A 21076-nucleotide genomic window follows, 5' to 3' on the forward strand; every position below is an offset into this window, starting at 1 on the left:
TGTGAATCTGTCTGCAGAAATAACATGCCCCTTTTTCACAGCAAATATTTTATATGTTCTAAAATAAACTTACAGGGGCCGAATTATCAAGCTCTGAATGGAGCGGAAATGATATGCTACTTCGGATTATGTTCGCTCGCACTATGATAATTCGGCCCCACAGAGTTGAGAAACAGACCTTAAAGGGACAAAAACACAAACTTATTCTTTCATGATTCATCAAATGTGCTTCATTCTATTGGTATCCTTTGTTGAATGACAGCAATGCTTTACTGTAAGCTTACTGAACACATTGGGTCAGCCAACGACAAGCAGATAGCTCACAATAGTGCATTGCTTCTGAGCCTTCCTATGTAATCTTTTCAACAATGGATACCAAGAGAATAAAGCAAATTACATAATAGAATTAAATTAGAAAGTTGTTTAAAATTGCATGTTCTATCTGAATCATAAATGTTTAATTTTAACTTTACTGTCCCTGTAATGCTATTGCTCCCTTGCAATTCTATTTATACAGAATCAACCCTTACTATGTTTCAGGAAGTTCAATGAATTGTAGTACAATAGATCTGCACTAGGACCTAAGTGTGAGGAGGGAGGAAAGCAATTAAAATGAAATATAATGTTATTTAGTTAAATAAAACTATTACATTGTTATTATTAATATAATAAATGTTCTACTTATTTTTTGTAGTACAGCGGTCCAACTCCTTGCTCTCTCTCTTCCCCCTCTCTTTTGCTCTCTCTCCTACTCTCTTTCTCTCTCTCTGTTTTGCGCTCTCTCTCCCCCCTCTCTTTTGTGCTCTCTCTCTCCCCCTCTCGTTTGTGCTCTCTCTCTCCCCCTCTCGTTTGTGCTCTCTCTCTCCCCCTCTTTTGCTCTCTCTCGCTCTCTTTTGCTCTCTCTCCCCTCTTTCCTTTGCTCTCTCTCGCCCCTCTCCTTTGCTCTCTCTCTCTCCCCTCTCGTTTGCTCTCTTTCCCCCCTCTCTTTTACTCTCGCTCCCCCCTCTCTTTTGCTCTCTCTCCCCCCTCTTTTGCTCTCTCCCCCCCTCTCTTTTGCTCTCTTTCTCTCTCCCCCCACTCTTTTGCTCTCTTTCTCTCTCCCCTCTCTTTCTCTCTCTCCCCTCTCTTTCTATCTCCCCCCTCTATTTTGCTCTCTTTATCTCTCCAACCTCTTTTCGCTCTCAGGCCAGCCCACTCCGACCACACCCTACTACGCCCCCATCGCAGCACTCCCGTCGGTCACGCCCCCCTCGTCACGCCCGCTCTGTCCGACCACGCCCCCCGCAATGGCCGATCTGATGTTGATGTCTCAGGTTGATCCTAAAGGCCAGGTATGTTTGTCCTCGCGCAGTCTCTACTGCGCATGACTGCATCTGACAAACATACCTGGCCTTTTATTATATAGGATTAAACTGGAGATACTTCCCCTCCCAACAATTCCATGGAATTCAATGATCTACGTATGTATTTCTAATGATATATAACCAAATCAGTAATTGTCTGATATAACTGGAAAAATAATCTGAAAACTCATTTTTAAAATGAAACCTTTAGAAAACCATAATTTAAATTAATTTACATAAACTCTTAATGACTAGTGATTTAAAACCTAACACTAACCCCCGAAGATCCACTTACAGTTTTTGAAGACCAGACATTCATCCTCATCCAGCCGGGAGAAGTCTTCATCCAAGCGGCAAGAAGTCTATCAGCCAATCGGAATTCAAGGGACGACATCTTGGATGACGTCATTTAAAGGAAACTTCATTCTTCAATAGCCATCGAAAGAAGAGGATGCTCCGCGCCGATGTCTTGAAGATGGATCCGCTTCGCATCGGAAGGTTGAAGATAGAAGAGGCCGTCTGGATGAAGACTTCTGCCCGCCTGGAGGATGACTTCTTGTCGCTTGGATGAAGACTTCTCCCAGCTTCGTTGAGGACTTCTTGCCGCTTGGATGAAGACTTCTCCCGGCTGGATGAGGACGGATGTCCGGTCTTCAAAAACTGTAACTGGATCTTCAGGGGTTAGTGTTAGTTTTTTTTAAGGGTTTATTGGGTGGGTTTTATTTTTAGATTAGGGACTTTGGGCACCGTAAAAGAGCTAAATGCTGGGCAATGCCCATCCAAATGCCCTTTTCAGGAGCTTAGGTTTTTTAGGTAGGTTTTTATTTGGGGGGGTTGGTTGTGTGGGTGGTGGGTTTTACTGTTGGGTGGTTGTTTGTATTTGTTTTTTTACAGGTAAAAGAGCTGATTTCTTTTAAGGGCCATTGGCAGTTTAGTGTAGGCTAGGTTTTTTTTATTTTGGGGTGTTTTTTTTATTTTACTAGGGCTATTAGATTAGGTGCAATTAGTAATTATTTGATAATTTCTTTTTTATTTTGTGTAATTTTGTGTTGATTATTTTTTGTAATTTAGTTAATTGTATTTAATTAATGTCATTTATTTAATTTTAGTGTAATGTTAGGTTTAACTGTTAGACAGGTTAGGTTTTATTTCACAGGTGAATTTGTATTTATTTTAACTAGGTAGCTAGTAAATAGTTAATAACTATTTACTAACTAGTCTACCTAGTTAAAATAAATACAAACTTACCTGTACAATAAAAATAAAACATAAGATAGCTACAATTTAACTATTATTTATATTTTAGCTAGCTTAGGGTTTATTTTACAGGTAAGTATTTAGTCTTAAATAGGAATTATTTAGGTAATAATATAAATTTTTATTTAGATTTATTTTAATTATATTAAAGTTAGGGGTGTTATGGTTAGGTTAGGGTTAGGTTTAGGGGTTAATATATTTATTTAGTGTTAGTGATGTGGAAGGCCAGAGGTTTAGGGGTTAATAACTTTAGTATAGTGGCGGCGGCGACGTTGGGGGTGGTAGATTAGGGGTTAATAAGTGTAGGTAAGTGTTGGTGATGTCGGGGGCGGCAGATTAGGGGTTAATAAGTGTAATGTAGGTGTCAGCGATGTCGGGCGGCAGATATGGGGTGTTTAGGCTCGGGGTTTATGTTAGGGTGTTAGGTTTAAACATAAATTTTCTTTCCTGATAGAAATCAAGTTCAAAGCAGCACTGGTATTTGTGTGCGGTATGAAGCTCAATGCTGCCATATTGCCCACAAACGCAGTTTTTCTGCAAACCTGTAATATCAGCGCTATTAAAGGCGAGCGGTGGAAATAACTTGCAAGTTATTACCGAGCCACTCATAATGCAAAACTTGTAATCTGGCCGTGAATTAGCCATTTACAAAAAATTTAAAAAAATTTAAAAATGTAATTAGCCAGTTATAATGTCTAAATAACATCATTGGAATAACCACTTTCCAAAGAGATGGAAATATAAAAAAACAATTATGCTTACCTGATAAATGTATTTATTTCCAGGCATGGAGAGTCCACAATTCATTCCAATTACTAGTGGGATATTCACCTCCTGGCCAGCAGGAGGAGGCAAAGAGCACCCCAGCAGAGCTGTTAAGTGTCACTTCTCTTACCCATAACCCCCAGTCATTCGACCGAAGGGAAATGGAAAAAAGATGATAACACAAGGGTATAGAGGTCCCTGAGGTTTGTACAGAAAAAAACTGCCGTCTTAAATTTAAATAAGGGTGGGTCATGGACTCTCCATGCCTGGAAATAAATTTATCAGGTAAGCATACATTTTGTTTCCTTCCTATGGCATGGAGAGCACCAAAGGAAGTCTCAGCCGAGGCAAAATAATCAAATTTGTAGAATTTTGAAAAAGTATGTAGAGAGGACCATGTGGCCGCCTTGCAAATTTGTTACACAGAGATTTCAATTTTTGAAAACCCAGGAAGAGGTTGAGGAAAAGTTGTCCGATTAGAAACTGATAAACCGGACCAAGGCTAGTTGAGACCAAGCTGTGAAGGCATTGAAGATTGCTCTCAACTGCAATATGATAATGGGAAGAGACGACTCCTCCCGAGACTAGGCCCTGAGCTTTTAAGGAGCCCCATAATACACCCCAGCCTAAAAGGCTGGCGTTCGTGGAAGGAAGGTCTTTAGGAAACATGTACCCCGAGAAAGATGTTCCTGCGCAGTCCACCATGAGAGTCTCTTGTCAGTGGCATCCAGATCTATCCTCTGTGAAATATCTGAGTGGTCTCCATTCCATAGACTGAACATGCATAGCTGCAGAGGTCTCAGATGGCACAGGGCAAAAGGAATGATGTCCATGGAAGCAACCATCTGACCAATCACCCCCATGCATTGAGTCACTGATGAATGGATAGAAGACTGAAGTGAAAGGCAAGAAGTAAGAAGTTTGAATTTTCAGCCATTTTTTCAGAAAAAATATTAATGGATAGAAAATCTATAATTGTTCCCAAGAAACACACCCTTGTATCTGGTACTAGGGAACTTGTTTCCAGATTCACTTTCCACCTGTGGAAACATAAAATGGACAAAAACATCTCTGTATGAGATTTTATGTGAGATGAAAAGATGAAGTTTGAACCAAGATATCGTCCAGGTAAGGCGCCACCTCTATGCCTTGAGATCTGACCACTGCCAAAAGAGCCTCCAGACCCTTTGTGAAAAGTATGGGAGCCATAGCAAAGCCAAAAGGAAGGACAACAAACTGGAAATGTTTGTCCAGAAATGCAAACCTCAAAACGGGTGATGTTCCCTGAGAATGGGAACATGAAGAGACTCGTCCTTCAGATATATAGAAGTCATGAACTAACCACCCTGATCTAGGATATAATCAAATGAACAGTCTCCATTTATAAGGACAGAGCCTTAGAGGAATTAGGTCAGACACTTCTAGGTCTAAAAAGGGGCGGAAAGTTCCTTCTCCTTCGGGAACTACCAAAAGGTTTAAATAATAAATCCTTGACCCTGTTCCATTATGAGAACTGGACCAGTCACCCCCAGGAGATAGGCCCTTAACGCACTCTAAGTAGGCCTCTGTCCCTACCTGTGGGAGGGATGGGACTTGAATGTACCTCTGTATCCCTGGGATACTATTTCCATAAAATAAAGCTGCGACAGCAAGATTCAAACTCTAAGCCTTCAGCTTGCTAGGCAAGGTAGTTATCCCTTACGCCACTTAGTCCGGCCCAAGGATCTGTTAAGCCTACCGCACCTGGAGTTCCCAGACGGCCTCCTGTACAGGTACTGACCAGGCCTGGCCCTGTTTAACTTAGGAGATCAGACAGGATCGGGAGCATTCAGGGCAGAGTGGCGGTAGACTGACACCTGCCCCCCACTAGATGCGAACACACATTCAAGGTGAAAGAAGCTCAGATTCAATTCCCAGGGCGGGATATTTTAGATAGGGTATGAGTACGTTAAACTTCAGACTCCTCTGCACCTTGTTACTTCCTTTCTCTCCTTGACTTTGGTCGAATCACTGGAGTGGGAGGGAAGTGATATTTAACAGCTTTGCTGTGGTGCTCTTTGCCGCCTCCTGCTGGTCAGCAGTGATATATCCCATTAGTAATTAAATTATCCATGGACTCATCGTGTCAAGAAAGAAACAAATTTATCAGGTAAGCATAAATTTTGTTTTCTTTCTAATGACACGATGAGTCCACGGATCATTTAATTACTAATGGGATATATCACTGCTGCCTAGCAGGAGGCGGCAAAGAGCACCAAAGCAAAGATGAGTCCACGGATCATTTAATTACTAATGGGATTCAATACCCAAACTAGAGTACACAGATGATAAGGAAGGGACAAGACAGGGAACCTAAACGGAAGGCACCTAGACGGTAATGGTAAGAGGGGCGCTTCGTACATAAGCTGAGGTCAAATAAAATATATATGGAAAGAGAATAAAATATTAATCTAAGATATATTATTTATTTATTAATTGGTAAAAAACTAGATACAAATTGTATTAAAACATAAAACATAAAGCAGGCACTCACGGCATACAGTTACGTTTTTAGGAGCTCCTGGTGAACCTGGGCGAATTAGCCACTTTATACCAGATAAAAGAAGCAAAATTTTAGGAAAAACTACAGTAGTTAAGAGCACTGAACTTTAACTCTCAGAAGAAAAATCTATCTGGCTGTATTTATGACCTAGGAGCTCCAAACGGATCAGATGAGGCCTTAAGCAGCGGCCATCTTGCAACCCTTAATACGAAGACAATAGTTCAATCGCATAATGGAGATTCCATGTACAGACATGCTGACTCTGCTTAGGACCCTTGAATCCAAGATGGACAGAGGATTCGCTGACCTCACTGCTATATGCCGATCTGTGGGGCGAGACCAGGCACTGCTGCCTAACAAGGAGGCAACATCAAGCAACGGAGGGGACATACAACGCTTAGAACAACATCAAGGAGACACCCCATACAATTTGGCCACGACTCCACGAGAACATCATATGCTCCCTCCTGATCCGCCACAATATGGAATACCTAGAAGAGCAAAGATTATACAATCTCCACAGAGTGAGGCCGTTGCCTGGTCTGATGTGGCCGGTCGACCGGGTATCTGTCTAGCAGAAGGAGTTCTGACTTTAGATCCCATATTGCCGATAAAACATCCCTTAATTCCGGTCTCTCTGGCACTATTTACAAGAATCTTCCTACCTGGCACCCTTGATTCCTATCCTCCGCCTGTGATCCAGAGATTTGGAGATACCAGCCGCTTGGTCTCGGCACACAGTCACTCAGCACACAGTCACCGTCCCCTGTGCAGGTCTATGCTTATGGGAATACCGCTATTTAGAATTGGTATCGGCTGAAGCTGGTAATTACAAGGCCAGAGGCAGGCCTCATCTGATTAGACTAGTGTCAGACTAGGATGTTTTTACAACCCGGCATGATTAAAAGACTGTTGATTTACTTTACTTTACATTAGTACTCATATGCATGGGCTGCAGCTATATGAAGACTTAGTCTGAAAATGTATATGTTCCTGAGATGCCTAGTTGGGTGTACTTAATATAGTTTTATTATAGCCACAGTTCATTGTTGGAGAAACTCCATTGCCATTCACTTACCTATGTAGTACTGTTTACACTACCTTAACTTTGAGAAATGTTTTTGTACCCCACTCCTTGCTACAAGAGTAAATGTTATTTGTGTGTGTGTTTTTTTTTCTCTGAGGCAGGGGAAATGCTTATTTAAGAGTAGCTCAACCTTACTGTTACTTATTTCACTCCTACAAACTCAGAGTTAATCACTTCCTATGTAGATGGTTTCCTGTACTAGTTGGTTTTTAACAATACAGACCTGTTTGATGTATATTATGCCTCACTCACAATTATCAAGGTCTCAGTGTAGTTTCTTTGCTAACTGTGATTTCTGTTTTGCTCTATTAGGGTGGACCACCTACTGCTATATTAGTAACACACTTTAATACTTTAGCTTGCTCTTTAGCCTTATTCTAGAGAGACATCTAAGCTTGTGAGGTCAAGTGTTAATATTTGCATATTACAGATGACAGCTGGGTTGTCTCAATGTCTCATATACCATGTAAGGGGACTGACTTACCATAGGGGTCACTGCAGTACCCACTTTAAAAAATAGCCCTAGCTGTACAGTCACATACTGAATAAACATCAAACCCTAGCTTATACATCTTTCTAATTTTATTAAGGATGTAGGGACATATACATCAAACATGTAGTGGCCTCTGGGTTCTAACGAGCAAGTCAGATAGATAGAATCTATAACTTATTTAAAGTATCTATTACAAAGTATATTGCAACTTGATAGGGCGTTTTTCACTCTCCTAATTAAACTCAGTAGCACCTCGCACAACGCATACTCACATGGTATTTTGATTATTAGCATTTTAACCTGAACAAGCTTGATATTAAAAATGTCGTCAGAGGAAATGTTTCAATATAAAAGGAGCAGTGTCATTTGAGTATGTGTACAATGTTCCCAAAGATATATATATAGATACTTAAATTGTGAGATATTTAGTATGAATAAAAAAGTAGCAGTCAGATATGAAAAAAGTATTACCGACCTTTATGCAGCCGTATAGCGTAAATCGATTTAGCTGCTGATGTTTATTTAAAATTCCTGGTCTTTACTGTGGCTTATCAGAAGCGTGATAATTTGCCGATGTTAGCAATATGTGAGTAAATTTTCTTAGCTTTATGTGATCTATAACCAGGGATAGATGTTTGTATTCCTTGAGTCTATCAAGTAGCAGATGACAGTCGGGTGTATAAAACAGGTTACCAACTTTTTTAGACAGCCATAACGTGAAGATAGCTAGAGTTGTTTTTAGTTTTTGCGATACTTGAAAATCTTTCGGTCTTTAAGGTATCTCTATATCCCAGCAATGAGATCTGTACACGATATCCTGAATGTTGGGCTACTGACCTTCTCGGGTTTTAACAGCGGATTCTTTTTAACAGCGGGTATTTTTTAAAAACAGCCGATCCGTTGATACTTTTCCCGGTCTTCACTGTAGCCTATCAGGAACCTGTCTTTTTTTGCCTGTGTTCGCAATATGTAGGTCAATTTTCTTTGCTTTATATAATCTATCACCAGGGATAGATATTTTTTAATTCCTTGGGTTTGTGGAGTCAAATCTACCAAACGGAAGGCACCACTGCTTGAAGAACCTTTCTCCCAAAAGCGGCCTCAGCAGAGGCAAAAGTATCAAATTTATAGAATTTTGAAAAAGTATGTAGAGAGGACCAAGTTGCAGCCTTGCAAATCTGTTCTACAGAAGCTTAATTTTTGAATGCCCATGAGGAAGCAACAGCTCTCGTGGAATGACCCGTGATTCTCTCTGGAGGTTGCTGTCCAGAAGTTTCATAGGCAAAACGTATGATACTCTTCAGCCAAAAAGAGAAGTAGCTGTAGCTTTTTGTCCCTTACGTTTTCCTGAGAAAACCACAAACAAGGCAGAAGACTGACAAAAATCCTTAGTCGCCTGTAAAAAAAAAATTAATGCAAGTACACGTCCAGATTGTGCAGCAGCCGTTCCTTCTGAGAAGAAGGATTAGGACATAAAGAAGGAACAACAATCTCCTGATTAATGTTCCGGTCAGAAACTACTTTAGGGAGAAACCCTAATTTGGTACGTAAAACTACCTTATCCGAATGAAAAATAAGGTAAGGAGAATCATACTGCAATGCCGAGAGCTCTGACACTCAGCAGATGAAATAGCAACAATAAACAAAACTTTCCAAGATAACAACTTAATATCTAAGAAATGCATAGGCTCAAACGGAGACCTTTGAAGAACCTTAAGAGCTAAATTAAGACTCCAGGGAGGAGTAATTGGTTTGAACACAGGCCTGATCCTGACCAAGGCCTGACAAAACGATTGCACGTCTGGGACGTCCGCCATACGTTTATGTAACAAAATAGTCAAGGCAGATATTTGACCCTTTAGGGAACTTGCTGATAGGCCCTTCTCCAAACCTTCTTGGAGGAAGGACAGAATTCTAGGAATCCTAACTCTACTCCAAGAGTAGCCCTTGGATTCACACCAATATAGATATTTATGCCATATCTTGTGGTAAATTTTTCTAGTCACAGGTTTACGAGCCTGAATCATGGTCTCTATGACCGATTCCAAAAATCCCCGCTTGGATAAAATTAAGCGTTCAATCTCCAAGCAGTCAGTTTCAGAGAAACTAGATTTGGATGAAGGAATGGCCGCTTCCTCAACGGAAGTCTCCAAGGTGAAAGAGATGACATGTCCACCAGATCTGCATACCAAATCCTGCGAGGCCATGCCGGTGCAATGAGGATCACCGACTCCTGCTTGATTCGAGCAATGACCCGAGGAGGAAGAGCGAACGGAGGAAATAGGTATGCAAGACTGAAATTCCAAGGTACCGCCAGGGCGTCTAACAATAAAACCTTAGGGGGTCCCTTGACCTCGACCCGTACCTCGAAAGCTTGACTTTCTGCCGAGATCCCATGAGATCCAATTCCGGCTGACCCCATTTGAGAATCAGGCTGGAAGGTCTGTCTGCTCAGGAAGTCCGCCTCCCAGTTGTCCACCCCTGGGATGTGGATCGCCGACAGACAACAATTGTGGGTCTCCGCCCACCGAATTATCTTGGCTACCACTGTCATGGCTAAGGAACTTTGCGTTCCTCCCCGATGGATGATGTAAGCCACTGAAGTTATGTTGTCCGACTGGAACCTGAAGAACCGGACCAAGGCTAACTGGGGCCAGGCCAGAAGAGCATTGAAGATTGCGCCTTTAGAGAGCCCCAGACTGCTCCCCATCCTAGAAGGCTGGCGTCTATTGTCACAATCACCCAAGAGGGTCTGTGAAAGCAGGTTCCCTGGGAGAAATGATACTAAGACAAACACCATAGAAGAGAATCCCTTGTCTCCTGCTCCAGCTGTATTCGTGGAGACAGATCCGCATAATCTCCGTTTGTCCATTGTCACTACCATCAGCCCGATTACCTCGATGCACTGAGCCACTGATGGCCGAGGAGCGGACTGAAGCGCTAGGCAAGAATCGAAAATCTTTGATCGCCTGACTTCTGTCAGAAAAATCTTCATTGATAGGGAATCTATTATGGTCCCCAAGAAAGTTACCCTTGTATTTGGAACTAAGAAACTCTTTTCCAAATTTACCATCCATCCGTGAGATTGCAGGAAAGATAACAACATTTCCATGTGGGACCTTGCTTGTTGAAAAGATGGCGCCTGGACCAGGATGTCGTCCAGATAGGGCACTACTGCAATGCCCCGCAATCGGAGCACCACTAACAGGGATCCCAGAACCTTTGAGAAAATTCTGGGAGCTGTGGCAAGGCCAAAAGGAAGAGCCACGAATTGGAAGTGTTTTTCTAGAAAAGCAAACCTTAGAAACTTGTGATGATCCTTGTGAATGGGAACATGCAGGTATGCATCCTGTAAATCCACCGTTGTCATAAATTGACCCTCTTGGACCAAAGGAAGAATGGAACGAATAGTTTCCATCTTGAAGGACGGTACTCTGAGGAATTTGTTGAGACTCTTGAGATCTAAAATTGGTCTGAAAGTTCCCTCTATTTTGGGAACCACAAACATATTGGAATAAAACCCCAGACCCCGTTCCTGCATCGGAACAGGAACTATCACTCCTAGGTCGGAGAGCTCCCGTACACAGTGTAAGAACGCCTCTCTTTTTGTCTGGTCTACAGGTAATCTTGAAAGCAGAAACCTGCCTCTGGGAGGAAAATTCTTGAACTCTAGTTTGTATCCCTGGGACACTATGTCTACTGCCCAGGGATCCTGAACATCTCGAACCCAAGCCTGAGCGAAGAAAGAAAGCCTGCCCCCCACAAGATCCGGTCCCGGATCGGGGGCAGACCCTTCATGCTGTCTTTGATTCAATAGTAGGCTTTTTGGATTGTTTTCACTTGTTCCAAGACTGATTGGGTCTCCAGGAAGGTTTAGACTGTTCTTGCTTGGAAGAGGAAGCGGAAGAATTTCCCTTGAAATTTCGAAAGGAACGAAAATTACTCTGACGTCCCTTTTGCTTGTTTCTCTTATCCTGAGGGAGAAGATGACCCTTTCCTCCCGTAATATAAGAGATTATTTCCGTCAAACCCAGTCCAAACAAGGCCTTTCCCCTGTAAGGAATCGCTAAAAGTTTAGACTTAGATGACACATCCGCAGACCAAGGTTTTAACCATAAAGCTCTGCGGGCTAGTACAGCAAAACCTGAAATATTTGCTCCTAGTTTGATAACCTCTAGGGAAGCATCAGTAATAAAGGAATTAGCCAATTTAAGGGCTTTTATCCTATCCTGAATCTCATCAAGGGGAGTGTCTGTCCGAATAGCATCAGACAACGCTTCAAACCAATATGCCGCAGCACTAGTGATGTTGCAATGCACACAGCAGGTTGCCATTGTAAACCTTGGTGTACATACATCTTCATGAGTAACCCCTCTAATTTTTTGCCCATAGGATCTTTAAAGGCACAACTATCTTCTATGGGGATAGTAGTTATCTTGGCCAGAGTGGAAACAGCTCCTTCCACCTTGGGTACTGTTTGCCAAGCCTCCTTGATAGAGTGCGCTATGGGAAACATCTTTTTAAATATAGGAGATGGGGAAAACGGGATACCAGGTCTCTTCCTTAGCAATGATCTCAGAAGCTCGTTCAGGTACTGGAAAAACCTCTACTGATGAAGGAACCCCAGAGACAGAACTTTTTTTCACTTTCTGCGATGAGATTTTTTTTAGTGAAAATTTTTCTGCAGGTCATTTTTAAATAAAATAAAATTGAAAATTTGTCAGTTACACTAAAGCACCAGATCAATTGCAATGTGTTGGTTAACTGGAGAATAAAGCAATATTTAAAGTTGTATAATCTAGTGCAGTAGCTGAAAATTGCATTGCAAATAAGCTGCAGACAAAAAAAGTAATTGTAAAATGTCTCTTGAATTAATTTGTTTCCTTTTCTCTTAGTCTAACATAGAAATGTTGTAATGAAAAAGGTGCATTGCTCATATAAACATCTTACATTCAGAGAAATACACCTTTGCAGACTGTGAAAAGCTAGGGAACGAGCTTGCAAAAATCTCAGAACCAGACAACAATCAATGCACTTCTGCTTTGCAGCACTACTGCATATTTGACTGTTGTCTTCAAACAGCACTTTGCTCTGGATGCACTGTGTTAAGAAAAACTTATACAATGTAGCCAGAGAACAGCTCTGTTTAAAAATTACAGCCTAATGTGGTGCAGCACTGAAAAGTTAAAGTGCTAACAGCTCCTGTTCTTTCTGCATACATGCTGCATTTTCTGCGATGACATCTCAGATCACTCTATGTTCTGCCTTGGGGGAAGGAACATCAAAATATTTATTTAGCTTACTGGATTTCTTAGGATTAACTACGACCATAGTGTCACTGTCATCCAATGTAGCTAAAACCTCCTTGAGTAACAGACGGAGGTGTTCTAGCTTAAACCTGAAAGATACAACTTCAGTATCAGCAATAGGAATTACACTGACAGAATCTGAAATTTCACCTTCAAATGCTACCGAAGTATCCTCCTCCTCAGGCTTCTGGGAGGGGGCATTCGAAATAGCAACAACTGCGTCAGAAACCTCGCTTACTGAAAGTATGTTTTTCCTCTTATGCTTTCCCTGTAACATGGGAAAAGCAGACAACGCATCAGAAACTGCAGAAGACATGAGAGAAGCGATGTCTTGCAACATAACTCCAGGAGGAGCTAGAGAGGAAGCGCAGGGCACTGCATGTGTGGGCAGTAAAATTTGGGACACTTGAGGAGAAAGCTTGCGCATATATTGAACATTGTCATTAGACTCCTGAAGAGCATCCACTTTGGAAAATGTTGGCTCAGAAAAAAGTCTATCCCTGTAATTTAAAGTCCTCTCAATACATGAGGAACAGAAAGGGATTGGTGGTTCCACATTGGCATAAAAACACAAAGAACAAGTGACATTTTGTAAAGCCTCTTGGTCTATTCTGGCTCACAATGGGTCAATTAGCAAATAAAAACCTTAACTTTTTATTAAAAAATTAAATTGAAAAAAAACTTTACTGTCTCTATAAACTTAAAAGCGTAACTTTTTTACTGGAGATTGCAGAATGAATAAATAAGCTAAACAACAGCAATAGAGCACCTCTACACCTCAGCTGCTTTGCTGAGGTGCCTAACTGACCCGCTACACCGGAGCTTTATCCCTTTTCTCACAAGAAAACGATCCGGAATTCCGCAGGAGAGGAATGGAGCCGTTCTCTGGTCCTAGAAACGCATGCTTGTTCAGAGAATCATGCGTTTCTAGAAAGACCCTGTACCTGTAAAATCTCTTACTGCATGATGTGTCTCACTCTGAGGCGCAATAAAAGTGGCGCACAACCCAGATTACCGCCTTACATTGATCCGCCCACCTTTGGCATACCCAAAAAACAATCTTCCGGTCGGAATCTTTCTAAGTTAACCGCCGAGAATAGTTAACCACCAGAGCCATCTTTAACTATAGCTTTCTCTCTCAGCCAAAGTGCCTAAAGAATAAAGTCCGTCTAAAAGTCCTCTCCAGTATAGGAGAGTTTTCAAGTGTCCCACATATAATAAAGTGCCCTCGCTTCTAAGTCCTTTATAATGTCTTTCAAATAAAGTGCCCACTTCTTTCTGAGTGTTTCCTTGCCCCAGAAATAATAAAGTTAGCACTTACCTCACACATCTGCCCGACAGCAAGGCAGCTCACCAGGTTTGAGAGGTCCTCTCCCTCACATCGACCTGTGGAAAGGAATAAAGACTGAGTAATTTCACTCAGGCTTTAAGAGTTAGGGCAGCATCAGTATTTGGGAGGCGCAGTGAGAATTATGTCCCACCAGTTCCCATTGCTCTAAAGCCACCACTGCCCTACTGAAGAGACTGATGTTGACTACGGCTACACCCTAGGACAAAGCAGCACAATCTTGCACTACTTAAAAAATAATACAATCTTGCTTGAAGAATCATTTTCTAACACCTAACTTTACCACTTCCTTGCTAACGTAGGCAAAGAGAATGACTGGGGTGGGAGGGAAGGGAGGTGATATTTAACAGCTTTGCTGTGGTGCTCTTTGCCGCCTCCTGCTGGGCAGAAGTGATATCTCTCATTAGTAATTAAATGATCCGTGGACTCATTGTGTCATTAGAAAGAAACAGAAAAAATGCCGATTTATATAGAGTACATTAAACAGAGTGCAAGTACTGTGTAGCACAAGTATAAAAACAACTCCCTAGAGATTATTAGAATAAGAAAATGGACCGCCGTTGTATAAATCAAGCGGCATAAAGATTAAAAATGTCCAACAGGGAGATACGCGTCATCGGCCATAGGCTGCAGAAAAAAAGCATTCAAATGAAGCCTCCAAATTATGAAAATCTATAAAACAGATCAACAGTAAAAATACTTATGTAATAGTGCATCACACTGTCTTCATTCAAGAGGGCCCACAACCTAAAAACTCTTAAACAAACAGTCTTTATGATGTGTAATCAAAGACCCTAGGGACTATTACATAGCGTCTCCAATATTGCATATGACAAAAAGACCACTCACCGTTATGAGTGAAAACGGCTCGGTCCGGAGAAGCCGGTAGAGTGTGCATTACACAGTCATCATGTCTCCATACAAATAAAAATATATAGACCAAAACCTCTTAACCATACAGAGGCAATGTTCAGTCGTATAAAGATAGATATCTCTTACCGCTTCACTGTCGATATACAATTAACAGATATGTCGGGCAGAAGAAGCCTCACTCTGAGGCGCAATAAAAGTGGCGCACAACCCAGATTACCGCCTTACATTGATCCGCCCACCTTTGGCATACCCAAAAAACAATCTTCCGGTCGGAATCTTTCTAAGTTAACCGCCGAGAATAGTTAACCACCAGAGCCATCTTTAACTATAGCTTTCTCTCTCAGCCAAAGTGCCTAAAGAATAAAGTCTGTCTAAAAGTCCTCTCCAGTATAGGAGAGTTTTCAAGTGTCCCACATATAATAAAGTGCCCTCACTTCTAAGTCCTTTATAATGTCTTTCAAATAAAGTGCCCACTTCTTTCTGAGTGTTTCCTTGCCCCAGAAATAATAAAGTTAGCACTTACCTCACACATCTGCCCGACAGCAAGGCAGCTCACCAGGTTTGAGAGGTCCTCTCCCTCACATCGACCTGTGGAAAGGAATAAAGACTGAGTAATTTCACTCAGGCTTTAAGAGTTAGGGCAGCATCAGTATATGGGAGGCGCAGTGAGAATTATGTCCCACCAGTTCCCATTGCTCTAAAGCCACCACTGCCCTACTGAAGAGACTGATGTTGACTACGGCTACACCCTAGGACAAAGCAGCACAATCTTGCACTACTTAAAAAATAATACAATCTTGCTTGAAGAATCATTTTCTAACACCTAACTTTACCACTTCCTTGCTAACGTAGGCAAAGAGAATGACTGGGGTGGGAGGGAAAGGAGGTGATATTTAACAGCTTTGCTGTGGTGCTCTTTGCCGCCTCCTGCTGGGCAGAAGTGATATATCTCATTAGTAATTAAATGATCCGTGGACTCATTGTGTCATTAGAAAGAAACAGGAAAAAATGCAGATTTATATAGAGTACATTAAACAGAGTGCAAGTACTGTGTAGCACAAGTATAAAAACAACTCCCTAGAGATTATTAGAATAAGAAAATGGACTGCCGTTGTATAAATCAAGCGGCATAAAGATTAAAAATGTCCAACAGGGAGATACGCGTCATCGGCCATAGGCTGCAGAAAAAAAGCATTCAAATGAAGCCTCCAAATTATGAAAATCTATAAAACAGATCAACAGTAAAAATACTTATGTAATAGTGCATCACACTGTCTTCATTCAAGAGGGCCCACAACCTAAAAACTCTTAAACAAACAGTCTTTATGATGTGTAATCAAAGACCCTAGGGACTATTACATAGCGTCTCCAATATTGCATATGACAAAAAGACCACTCACCGTTATGAGTGAAAACGGCTCGGTCCGGAGAAGCCGGTAGAGTGTGCATTACACAGTCATCATGTCTCCATACACATAAAAATATATAGACCAAAACCTCTTAACCATACAGAGGCAATGTTCAGTCATATAAAGATAGATATCTCTTACCGCTTCACTGTCGTTATACAATTAACAGATATGTCGGGCAGAGAAAAACAGCCTCTCTCGAGGTACAAAGGATGATGCTGCAGATTAGAGACACTGACATGTACATATTATCATAGAGATTAGCTCTATTAACAGCCACACAAAAAAGTTCAAGCCACCATATTGTGACCGCTTAGACCACAATCAAAGCGAGACAGTACATAGATTATAGCGAAACTACCTAGTATGCTTCAACAATTTATTGCACTAAATTTACTGCATCTAAGTACAGAAAGGAAACGTCATGTCCAAAAATTATCAGGACAGGAGTTGAGGAGAAAAATCGCCATTATTTAAAAGCCTTGCTTGCTTGCAGGGAAAAGTACCCATTAAAGGATTAAATATCTTCAGACACCATCTTCGCACATCCTCCCGTCACAGAGGCAAAGAAAATGACTGGGGGTCATGGGTAAGGGAAGTGACAATTAACAGCTTTGCTGGGGTGCTCTTTGCCTCCTCCTGCTGGCCAGGAGGTGAATATCCCACTAGTAATTGGAATGAATCGTGGACTCTCCATGCCACTTAACTATTAACGAATGCATCTATAAAAATAATAACACAAAACACTTTAAAATACAATAATTAGGCGGAGCCTGGAAGAGCTCAGTTATGGCGGCATAATCACTGAGCTCCGTGCATAGAGAACACTGAAAGTGTGTTAAACTACTTATATGGCACCCTGACTGATTGCAATATGTTGCGGGAGTGCCCCTGAACTTATTGAGGACAATTTTACTGGGCTTGCATCGAGAAAGGCATACGGAAGGAGAGACAAACCTCGTGCTGGGAGCGCAGCAGTGAGAGAGACGGATCCACCATCTTGGTGTTACACGCAGTTAGCAGTGAAGCACTCGCAACGACTGTGAGAGGATTACCGGAGTACTGGGGACATTATGTGAGAAGTGCAAAAGTATCCGGTAAGCTGGATCAATATTACATATGTCAGCTGGCAGTGGTGTGAGAGGAGATAGGCGAATGCCGAAATACAAGGCCATAACCTTACATACACATATGGGACACATTTGAATGACGCATCTGCAATTTCTGTATTAGTTGCACCCACGAACCACAGCAGTTAGTTATACTGAAAGGAGGGCTGATGATTGATGAGAGGGCCTGCTACTAACAGCTACGCAGCAGATACAAGTAATGCAATATTAGATATATTCACAACCGCTTGCACCAATTTATCTGTCAGCTCTAGAAATGAAATGCAATGCTCTGTCTATGTTTCATTTGGATTGGTATTTACCGTGTACTTAAAATACAATTTGTGTTGAAATCCATCAATGCTTGCTGAAATACAAGAGACCCTTACACTAAGTTATGTAAAACTTCTGCCATTACCAATAGCTTCTAAGGGGGTAGCATTATCTACAGAAGAGCTGCAACATGCTGCAGCAGGCTGCTGAGTAACAGATGAGAATAAGTTTCACTGACTTTTAAATCATACTATATACTGTGGGCTAAGATATTGTGTAAGCTAAGGTAGTAAGAGGATACCTGTTACTCTGAGCACGAACTATGTCGGTCAGAAAACAAAATACACCACATTCTGTTTCAAAATCTACCACACAGCATCCCTTTTTTAAATCCACTAAAGGGGGAAAAACTCCAGAAAGAGAGACCTCACCCCCAGAGGAAGATATGGACTCAGACCCCCAATCTGATAATACTGATATGATCTCCGTCACAAAAGCAGATCTCCAAAATCTAGTATCAAAACAAGATATTAATGCCATCTTTGACAAAATGCTAGAGAAAATGGATACCCTACAAAATACTGTCACCAACAGCTTGGCGGACATTAAACAAGATATACTTGAGTTGGGTACAAGAGTTGAGACATTAGAAGACAGTGAGGACTCTAACAGAAGACATGTCCAATTTACAACAACAGATCTCATCCCAACAAGAAATAGAGGACATCAATAATAAACTGGAGGACTTGGAAAATAGAGGAAGAATGTTTAACATAAGGTTAAAAGGAATACCTGAAACGGTGACGGCACCGGAACTAGCAAACTTTCTACTAGAACTATTCCAAGCTATAACGGAAGATAAAGATGACAGCAAATTCCAAATGGAAAGAGCACACAGAGCCCTTAGAGCATCACCAAAGAAAGGAGACCCCCCAAGGGACATAATTGTAAAAATGTTTTGCTTTCAAGAAAAGGAAGAAATAATGACGGCAGCCAGAAAAAATCCCACCTTTAAATTTAAAGGATCAGTCATCCAGTTTTACCAAGACCTCTGCCTGAGAACATTACAAAGGCGAAGTGCACTACGTCCTCTCACGCAACTGTAACGTAAGAGTCAAATTCCCTATAGATGGGGATTCCCATTTGCTCTGCACATTCAACATGAGGGTAGAACAACCTCACTTGATAATCTGTCAGAAATCCCAGAGATCTGTAAACAACTAAAACTGGAATGTCCGGAACTGCCAACCCTATCTCAGGAGCAAAAATACAACTCGCAATTCCTCGCAGCAGGGATCATCATCTAGGGGAAAATGGTCGAAAGTCCCTAAGAAAAAACAGAAAACATGATCAGTCTCTGTTACTGGGAAATTACCTGAGACAACCCGCTGAAGGGGGAGAAGAAAAAGTATAGCCAGGGACGATTTGACTGAAGTTAGGTTCTTGCTCAAGAGACATAATTGAGATGAGACTGACTTAGAGATAAGTATATTTCCATATCTGTACTGTTTTGGAAAACATGTTGAGTTCTCAAAAAGACTCAAACTGGACATCAGAGATAGATGCTAACCATACTTTAAGTTTTGTTATAAAATTATAGATGGTTTAAATTGTATGTTAGAACGGACATTTGAAGTTCGGGGGCGGGCCCAAGGCAGACCTGGGGCATGTTCCCACACACTTTCTATAAGAAACATATCAATAGTTTTTGTATTATTATGCACACACAATCTAATGTGTATTTTTCTAACATCACAAATTATAAGTTGTGAAGTATTTTTCTAACACAAGTTTTATATTACATTAGTGGCTTAACTACTGTTACATATCCAAAATGGATATATTTAGTTTATACATTCATGATGTTTAAGTTGATGTGGTCATTGAATTGCTATTCACCTTCTTATTATTATAATGTGTCATGTTTTAGGGGGAAAGTTGATAACTGTAGAGAAACCCTTTCTTTGCTTATGGATATTAGGGCAGGGGAACAGTCCCCGGACAGAGAAAAATCAGATCACAATACACCTAGGACAATAGAAACTATCCGCATTAATAGCTATAAACCCTATATTACCTATGGAATCGTGGGCTATTAATCTGGTTTCACATAATGTCAGAGGGTTAAACTCAGATATTAAGCGTAGAACAGCACTTACACAATATAGGTCTTTAAAAGCCAATGTGATTTTCCTACAGGAAATGCATTTCTTAGACTCACAAATACCCAGATATTGGACTAGAGATTTTCCACTTCACTACCATGCTACGACTGACTCAAAAAAAAGAGGAGTCTCAATCCTCATACACTCCTCTAACCCTTTGTTCAAATAGAAACAATTAAAGATAAAGAGGGCAGATTTTTAATAGTCAGAGGCCAAGTACAAGGTACTGATATTACATTCTGTAATATATATGCTCCCAATGATAAACAAGACACCTTCTTTAAGCTGCTATCACACGAATTGACAAATTGGTCTCAGTCTAGGACAATATTAGCCGGTGACTTTAACGTGGACCTTGCATTACAAGCTAGAGAAGGTCTCCAATTACTGACTAATAAACAACACAGAAAATATAACAAGACCAAGGTGATACTTGATCACCTAAGCACACATGCCTTAATCGACTCCTGGAAGACCCTATATGGAAATACTGTAGACACCACATACTATTCTGCCAAATACTACAACCTTCCCTAGACTCAGCCACTATTCACCCTTGTGTGTGGTCAGACCACTCAATAACACAGCTTAAACTAGGCACTCTACAGACCACTAATAGAACTAAAACATGGACTTTTGACTCGTTCTGCCTAAAAGACCCACTAATGCTAAAATCTATAACACAACGAATGTGGGAGTATTGGAATATTAACACGGGGACGACGGAAAATCCTATTTCGACTTGGGCAGCTCACAAAACCTTTTTAAGAGGACTGCTTATAAAAGAAAAAGCTGCCTTGATTAAAAAGTTTAGTAGTCAAAAATTAGAACTTCAAAATGAAATAAACACATTGGAACAGAAACACAGACTTACACAATCCAAGACTATTTTCCAACAACTACAAGATAAGCGTTCGAAACTAGCCAATTATCCTTAATGACCAATCAGTTAGGGCAGCGTTCCGACTTAAGACTAATAACTATATATACTCCAATAAACCGGACAGATATATGGCTAATAAAATTCGCGACAAACTGAGAGTAGCGGCTATAGCACAGATTCAGAGGCAAGACGGCCCTACCACAACTCATCCGCAGGAAAT

General features: G+C 41.1%; 1 protein-coding gene and 1 pseudogene across 3 annotated transcripts in view; both read right to left on the reverse strand.

The window, feature by feature from the left end:
* Positions 1-21076, reverse strand: part of LOC128657208 (oocyte zinc finger protein XlCOF6-like) — a 135721-nt gene that overhangs the window by 57108 nt on the left and 57537 nt on the right. The gene's annotated exons all lie outside the window — the stretch shown is intronic.
* On the reverse strand, positions 5097-5215 carry LOC128658458 (uncharacterized; annotated as a pseudogene).

The sequence above is a fragment of the Bombina bombina genome, chromosome 4, assembly GCF_027579735.1.
Source record: "Bombina bombina isolate aBomBom1 chromosome 4, aBomBom1.pri, whole genome shotgun sequence".
Taxonomy (NCBI): domain Eukaryota; kingdom Metazoa; phylum Chordata; class Amphibia; order Anura; family Bombinatoridae; genus Bombina; species Bombina bombina.